Here is an 8,365-nt window from a genome sequence, read left to right as displayed (position 1 = left end):
CTTGTTGAAGAGGTGCCGGAATTGTACAGGTTTGGGACATACTGCAGAAAATTGCACTGCCCCTAAGAAGTGCACCCATTGCCAAGGCACAGACCATTTGTATGAAGAATGTCCTAGCAGAGTCAAGACCTTTGCTGAAAAAGTAGCCGGAACGAAAACCACTAAGAAGATGAATTTGCCGGAAGATGAGGATGTTCTGAGGCAGGTGGTGGAGTTGGAGAAGGAGTTGGGGTTGAAGAATCCGGAAGATGGAGGAGGAGGTAATGTGGTAACTGAGGTGGAACCCAACGTGAGGGTGGAGAAGGAGAGTGAAATGGTGGTGGAGGAGAAACCCGAGGAAACAACTGTGGTGGTGGAAGAGGATAAAGAGGAAATGGAATGTCAGACGGGAAAGGAAGTGCGACTACAAGAAGACCCGGAAGAAGATGTGGGGCATAAAAGAAGGAAAGTAGTGGAGAGTGCAGCTGAAGACACGGGTGAGGACTTATTTGGTGGAGTGGGGTCGCCAGATTCTTTCTCCTGGACCATGGATTTGGGAAAGGAGGAAGATGATGGGGGCTCTGGAGTGTCCGAACCTGTGGTAAGAAAGCTACAAGATGGCAGAGAGACGGATCCCGGATAATCTGGATGGAGACCGTAATGGAAGATTTATGTTATTCTGCTCTATCCCTTCTTTTTTGAATGCAGTTGAGGGTAGCTTCTCTTAATGTGCGATCTATCGCAAATGCTAGACGTAGAGTGACAATTTTTGATTTTCTTTCTACTATCCAAGCGGATGTTTTTTTGTTACAGGAGTGTGGGGTTGATTTTAAGTTATGTTATGATGAATTAGAGAAAGATTGGAAGTTCGGATCATCTGTGTGGTCTGGAGAGAATGGTGTGAAGAACTCGGGGGTAGGGATTCTAATTAAAAATAGAAATGTAGAGATTATTTCTGTTAATTATATTGAGCCAGGAAGGGCTATTTTGATTAAAGTTTTATTTATGGGGAAGGAAATGAGGATAATCAATATTTATGGCTCAGTAAGGAAGAATGAGCGGTGTGAGTTGTTGGAGAAAGTTAAGTTTTTCTTAGTAGGTCAGGAACCGATTTTGTTTATGGGGGATTTCAATTGCATTGTACGTCTAGGAGATAGGAGTGGGGATAGCTCGTTAGATAAGTCTTCCAAAATATTGAGTGAGATGTGTGTGGATTTGCGGTTACAGGATGTATGGGTTTGTGTGGGTAACGAAAGTAATAAGTTTACATGGCAGAGTGCAAATATAAAGTCGAGGATTGATCATTGTTTTGTTGCGAATGGAGTGAAAGCGGTGAGTTGGGAATTGTGTGAAAATTTATTTTCGGATCATCGTTTAGTTTTGGTTGAGGTAAGAGTGGAAGGATGTGTGCCTGTGCAGAGTGGTTTATGGAAGTTAAATGTGTTGTTATTAGAGGATTAGGAGATGAGTGAACAGTTTTGTGTGTTGTATGAGAGATGTGTGAGAGCAAAAACAAGGTTTCAGAATGTGTTAAAATGGTGGGATTGGTTTAAGTTACAGTGTAAAATTTTTTTTATTAGATTGGGAATTAGGAGGAGAAATGAACAGAGAAAAAAATATTTTCTTTTGAACACAAGATGGCAGTGTCTGATTAAACTGAAAGATATGGGTGTGAATGTGAGTGATGCTATGGAGAAAGTGTGTGATGAGAGGAAGAAATGGATAAATGAGAGAGGAAGAGAAATTATCTATAGAGCGAAAGTTGAGGAACTAGAGATGGATGAGAAGTGTACGAGATTTTTTTTCAAAAAGTGTGTGCAAAAGAAAAGTGTGATTAATGAGATAGATGGATGTAAGGAAATGGATGGGATTTTGAATAAGGTTTTTGATTTTTATCAGTTACTTTTTTCTGAGAAACAAATTGATTCGTCCTTTTATCTTGATTTTTTGGATAATTTGAATGGTAAAGTGGAAAAGAGTATGTATGGAGGTTTAATTGAGAGAGTGACGTGTGCTGAGTTGGAGATGATTGTGAAAAGTATGGCTAAAGGGAAAACACCTGGGTGTGACGGTTTGAGTGTGGAATTTTATTTAAAGTTTTGGGACTGTGTGAAAGAGGATTTGTGTGAGATGGTGAATTATGTGTTTGAATGTGGAGAGCTAAGTGGATCACAAAAGGATGGGGTTGTAACGTTGATTTTTAAAAAAGGAGATCCAACTGACATAAAAAATTATAGACCTATCACGTTACTTAACGTAGACTATAAAATTATCGCAAAATTATTGGCGTGGAGATTGAAAGCAGTGGTTAAAAGTGTGATTGGTGAGAGTCAAGTGTGTGCTGTGCCTGGTCGGAGTGTGTGGGAGAATTTGATTTTGGTGAGAGATGTTGTGAGTGATGTGTTGGACAGGAAGAGTGGTGTAGCGTTATTGTCGTTTGATTTTGAGAAAGCGTATGATAGGGTGAGTCATGAATTTATGTTTTTGGTGTTGGAACGAATGAATTTTCCGAGAGAATTTGTGTGTATGGTGAGAGTGTTGTATAGGAATGTTTTTTCGCGTGTGTTGGTAAATGGGGCTTTAACAGAGAAGATCAACATTAATTCTGGGGTTCGTCAAGGATGTCCATTGTCACCTTTATTATTCATTTGTTGTATAGAACCGTTAGTGGTGAGTTTGTGTAAGGAAAAAATAATTTGTGGAGTTACTGTACCGGGGAGTGGTGGGAGGGAAGCAAAGGTTTTGAGTTACATGGATGATGTGGTTGTTGTGTGTAAGGATGTGAGATCGGTGAAAAGAGCGGTGTTGGTTGCTGAGTGTTTTTGTTCTGCATCTGGGTTTAAAATTAATTTGGACAAGAGTGTGTGTTGTGGGTTTGGTAGTTGGAGTGTGAGTGAGTGTTTGAAAGTGAATGTGATTAATGAGCAGATTAAAGTGTTGGGGGTTGTTTTTGACCAGAGGAATAATGGTGTTAAAAGTTGGGAGGAGATATTGGAAAAGGTTAGGAGGAAAGTGGCTTTCTGGAAATTCAGAAAATTAACCTTTACAGGGAAAATTTTGATTATTAAAGCTATTATTTTACCTTTGTTGCTTTATACTGCTTTAGTTTATTATCCGGGAGAGTTGATTCTAAAGAGGATCATAAGAGAGCTATTTATGTTTGTATGGGGTGCAAAAATGGAACGTGTGAAAAGAGAGGTTCTATGTAAAGATGTGGGAAAAGGTGGAAGGGGTATGCCTGATGTGAGATTGTTTTTGTGTGTGAGATATGTTGGGATGATAGTGAGGATGAGTGGGAATGAGACTTTAACTGGATGTATGGTAAGGTATAGTGGTGGTAAGATTCTGAGAAGGTATAAGTGGGTGGTTGGTAGTCTGAATGTGCCTTATTCAGATGTTTTAAGTGGTCACTATAAAATTATGTTTAGATTTATTAAACGTTATAATTTACAGGAGTACAGTGGTGAAGAGTTGAAAAATTCAAAAATGGTTATAAAGAGAATTTTGAGTGAGCAATATGTGGAGACGGTTGGAAGATATAGTGAGAGTGTGTCAAAGAGCATTTGGAATATGGTGGTTAATAAAAAATTAACAAATAGCCAAAGTGATCTGGGATGGCAAATAGTGCATGAGTGCTTGCCAGTGAAGTACTTCCAATATAGGAGAGGGTTGCTAAGATCTGGAAGATGTCCTAGATTTCCATGTGGGAATGATGAAAGTGTATTGCACCTCATGTGGAATTGTAATTTTGCACGGGAATTTTGGAAGAGAGTGGGTGGAATTTTGAAAGTGGTGACTGGAATGACACGTTTGGGGTTTGAAAGTGTGATGTATGGTTTAAATTTAGGTGTGATGCATGAGAAGTTATGGGTGGCGTGGAGAATTATTAGTTCTGGTAAAGAGGTATTGTGGGAAAGTAGATGTGTGTTGGTATGTAAGAGAGAGTTGATAAGTATAGAGGATTGTGTGAGAATGTTTTTATCTAAGATGTATGTATATTGTTTGTGGGATGTGAAGTGTATGGGTGAGAGAGCGAATGATGTGTGGAAGATAAGGGAGTGGTATTTGTTTACATAACATAATCTAAAGAACAATAATAATATAAAAAAATAAATAAATAATAAAAAAGAAATAGATATTAATGCCAAACAAATGATGCAAATATGGGCTCAACATAAGGAGTTCTTCGTTGAAGTTTGTCTTAGACGTTGAGTAAAATCATAATTAAGCTGATGTTTGGTAAAAAAAAAAATAAAAATAAAAAAAAAAAAAAAAAAAAAAAAAAAAAATCTGTTCTTATCAGTTGCCAAAGGAGGCGCTGGTCCATCCCTATTTGAGAGGGTTTGGGCGGCGCTCTCCGATGGTGTAATTTGCATCCCGAAGGATGGTTTCGGTAGGGGCCACGTCGTGCCGCCCGACAGTAAACTGGGGGCCGATGTATGGTTGAGTCTGAGCCATCTGGAAGGATGCCCCTGGTGGGGGCGGAGAACCACTGGTCGGCGCCAGGGGAGGGGACCCTGGCAGACCGGCTTGGATTGTGGCAGCTTTAGCCCCAGTCAGTTTTTCGGGAGGGAACGCTTAGCTCTTCTGTTCCAGCAGAGGGGCGGCCGGTACCTTTCGAATATAATTAGGTAGGAGTGACGGGAGTGAGGGTGGGACCTGATGGCAAAGGGTCTCACTAAGCTCGCTGATCTCCATGCCTTTCTGGCTGTGGTGGGGGCTGTCGTGGTCTGGGCTGGGCTGTCGGGGATGCTTTTGTTGGAAAGCCCATGGTGATGTGCCCCTGGAGTGGCAGTCCAGGGGTGCCTTCTTTCACTGTGCGTCAGCACTTTGATTTAGGCACCTAGGTCACGTCACCATTACACGCTTTTTTTACACCTGCCTCTAGGGCCCGGCCTTTTGGCTAGGACCAGAGGAATTTTTGATTCCTGGCCGGAGGGCCGGCCATTGTATTGCACAATGGTCACTTTTCACTCTCCTCTTCACTATCCCTTCCTCACTTTTTATTTATTTTATCTGTGTGTGTTTGTCACTGTGTGTCACTTCACGTTTGATTAGTAGGGTGTCGGTCCTTGGACCAATCCTGAACGTCTTGTGGGAGAGCGGACATAGGCCTTCTGGCTTGGTCCAATCTCCATGAGGGGGGGCCTACCTTCGGGGAAGCCCCCACAGTACCAAGTACCTAGGAGGTTCTGTTTCGGCAGTCCTCCCGGGGAAAGGAGGGCTTCCGGTTTCGTCCGGGGCCCACTTGTTGAGTCTGGTACCTCAGTCCCTGTCTGGAGCCTAACACCCCGGGGGATCAGGGTATGGTCCTTCTTTTGGAGGACATCAGGCACCCGTCTGCACTTTTTAGTGTGTCACTCTTTATGTGTGTGCACTTTTTTTATGCACCGGGTGGAAGTTTTTTGGGTGTGTTTGCACGCCATGGGCTTTTTCAATAGAAAAAATCAGAGGTACCTTCCTCACATCTGTGTCCATCAGCGGAGCCCCTCCTTACATCTGGTGTCCCTCTGACATCCACAGACTGCCCCCCCACATCCTGCACAGACCGCCCCCCCACATCCTGCACAGACCTGCCCCCACATACTCCACAGACCGACCCCCACATCTCCAGACTGGCCCTCGACATACCACTGGCCCCCCAACATCCACAGACTGGCCCCCGACATACAACTGGCCCCCGACATCCACAGACTGGCCCCCCACATCCACAGACTGGCCCCCCACATACCACTGGCCCCCACATTCACAGACTGGACCCCCACATTCACAGACTGGCCACATACCATGACTGTCACTGGCCTCCGACATCCGACTGGCCCCCGACATCCACATCTCCAGACTGACCCCCGACATACCACTGGCCCCCCAACATCCACAGACTGGCCCCCGACATCCACAGACTAGCCCCCACATCCACAGACTGGCCCCCGACATACCACTGGCCCCCACATTCACAGACTGGACCCCACATTCACAGACTGGACCCCCACATTCACAGACTGGCCACGTACCATGACTGTCACTGGCCCCCGACATCCGACTGGCCCCCACCCCAACATCCACATCTCCAGACTGGCCCCGACATACAACTGGCCCCCGACATCCACAGACTGGCCCCCCCCCCGTTGCCGCGCGCACATAACTGTGGCGCCACCCACCGCCCTTCACTGACACAAACAGTACACACACTAGCAGCGGGGGTGGACGGCGACCACAGGTGTAGACCAACTTCTGGTCTTCTTAAAAATGGCGGCCGTCGACCTCTAGCGGCTGGCGGCAAAAAAACGGGAAATTCAATTTCCTGTGACAAACCGAATTTCGCGGGACATTTCCCGGGACAAAATTAATTCGGGACAAATGTCCTAATGGCGGGAATGTCCCGCGAAATTCAGGACAGTTGGCAACTATGTTTTTGCGATTCGGCACTACGTCGCTTTAACTGACAATTGCGCGGTCGTGCGACGTGGCTCCCAAACAAAATTGCTGTCATTTTTTCCCACAAATAGAGCTTTCTTTTGGTGATATTTGATCACCTCTGCGTTTTTTATTTTCTGTGCTATAAACAAAAATAGAGCAACAATTTTGAAAAAAATTCAATATTTTTTACTTTTTGTTATAATAAATATCCCCGATCAGAGATTTTTATTGTGATTGCGACATTATGGCGGACACATCTGACATTTTTGACACATTTTTGGGACCATTGTCATTTATAAAACAATCAGTGCTATTTAAAGCGGAGGTCCACCCTAAAATGGACCTCCGCTCATCGGAATCACCCCCCCCTCCGGCGCCACAATTGGCACCTTTCAGGGGGGAGGGGGGTGCAGTTACCTGGATAATCCAGGTAACTGCACCCACTTCTGGGATAGCTGTCTGCGGAAAGGGGCGTAGATTACGCCCCTTTCCGCAACTGCTTGCCCCTTTGTGCAAGTGCCCCGCTGCCTGCTGGGAAACACACAGTTCCCAGAGGCAGCGGGGACCGTCCGGATTGCGCCGCGCGGCTCGCGCATGCGCAGTAGGGAACCGGGAAATGAAGCCGAAAGGCTCCATTTCCTGATTCCCATACCCAAGATGGCGGCGGCAGGACCTGACAGGCGACCTAGCGATCGGCTTCGGGTGCCGACATCGCGGGCGCGCTGGACAGGTAAGTGTCACTATTTTAAAAGTCAGCAGCTGCAGTATTTGTAGCTGCTGGCTTTAAAAAAAAAAAAAACGCGGAGTCCCGGTGGACTCCCGCTTTAAATGCAGTGATTCCTGTGTAAATTACACTGGCAGTGAAGGAGTTAACCACTAGGGGGCAGTGTAGGTGTTATGTATGACGTTATGTGTTTTTTTTTATTGTAGGGGGCGTGGCCTGGCATGTGACGCCACTGATCGTCTTTCCCTATATCAGGGAACAGACGATCGGTGACAGCCACAGTAGGAAGCATGGGGAGAGGTTTGTTTACACAGACCTCTCCTTGTTCTTCAGCTCTGTAGCTGGTCCCACGGTCACGGAACTCAGGACCGGGAGCATGCCGCCAGTGGCACGCTCCCAAACTGCGGCTGGGCACTTAAAGAGCAACGTACAGGTACGTGCTTGTGCCCAGCCGTGCCATTCTGCCGACGTACATCGGCATGAGGCGGTCCTTAAGTGGTTAAGGAGCTGGCGGCCGCCGTCTTCCTTAACAACCAGTGACTAGCTGCTTGTTAAGGAGAGGGCCGCGTCCTTAACAATCAGCTGTCAGCAATTGCCAGTGTTCTGTCGAGAAGTGCCCCCATCGAATAGTGCCCGGTATGTACTGAGCATGTGCCATACGGAACAGCACAACAGCTGATTTGGCAATCAGCTGGGCTGACGTAACCAGGGTGCATGCGCACATCGTAGGAGGTATCTCTCGATGGGAGATACAATTTCACAAGCGCAATTTAAACCTATACAAACAGCGGGGGAGACCGTACTTCTCAGACTGTACATCGCTGTTGCTGGAGGGCGGCTAGTGGCTGTGTTGAAGAGCTGGTTTTGTCTGTGTTGCAACCCGCCCTTTTCACACAGCAAAACCGGAAGTTCAACACAGCAAACCCACCCTGCAACACAGAAAAAACCGGAACCATCAGCACACTGTAAAGCCGGCCCGCAACAGCGAGGCACAATGTGAGAACTACGGTTTCCCTCCACTGTATAGGTTTCAATTGTGGCCGTGTAATGGTATCTCCCATCAAGAGATGCCTCCTACGATGTGCGCTTGCGCCCTGGTCATGTCACTGAAGTTGATTGGCAAATCAGCTGAAGTGCAGCTCCGTCCTGCTCATGCATGGGCACTATTCGATGGGTGGCACTTCTCGACAGAACGCCGGCAATAAGAAAATTGAGAAAAAACAGCATAGGGGTCTAACCCCC

The sequence above is a fragment of the Lithobates pipiens genome, unplaced genomic scaffold (genome assembly GCF_037356315.1).
Source record: "Lithobates pipiens isolate NorthernLeopardFrog02 unplaced genomic scaffold, aLitPip1_a1.2 Scaffold_3, whole genome shotgun sequence".
NCBI classification, from domain to species: Eukaryota; Metazoa; Chordata; class Amphibia; order Anura; family Ranidae; genus Lithobates; species Lithobates pipiens.
This window is presented reverse-complemented; position numbering follows the sequence as displayed.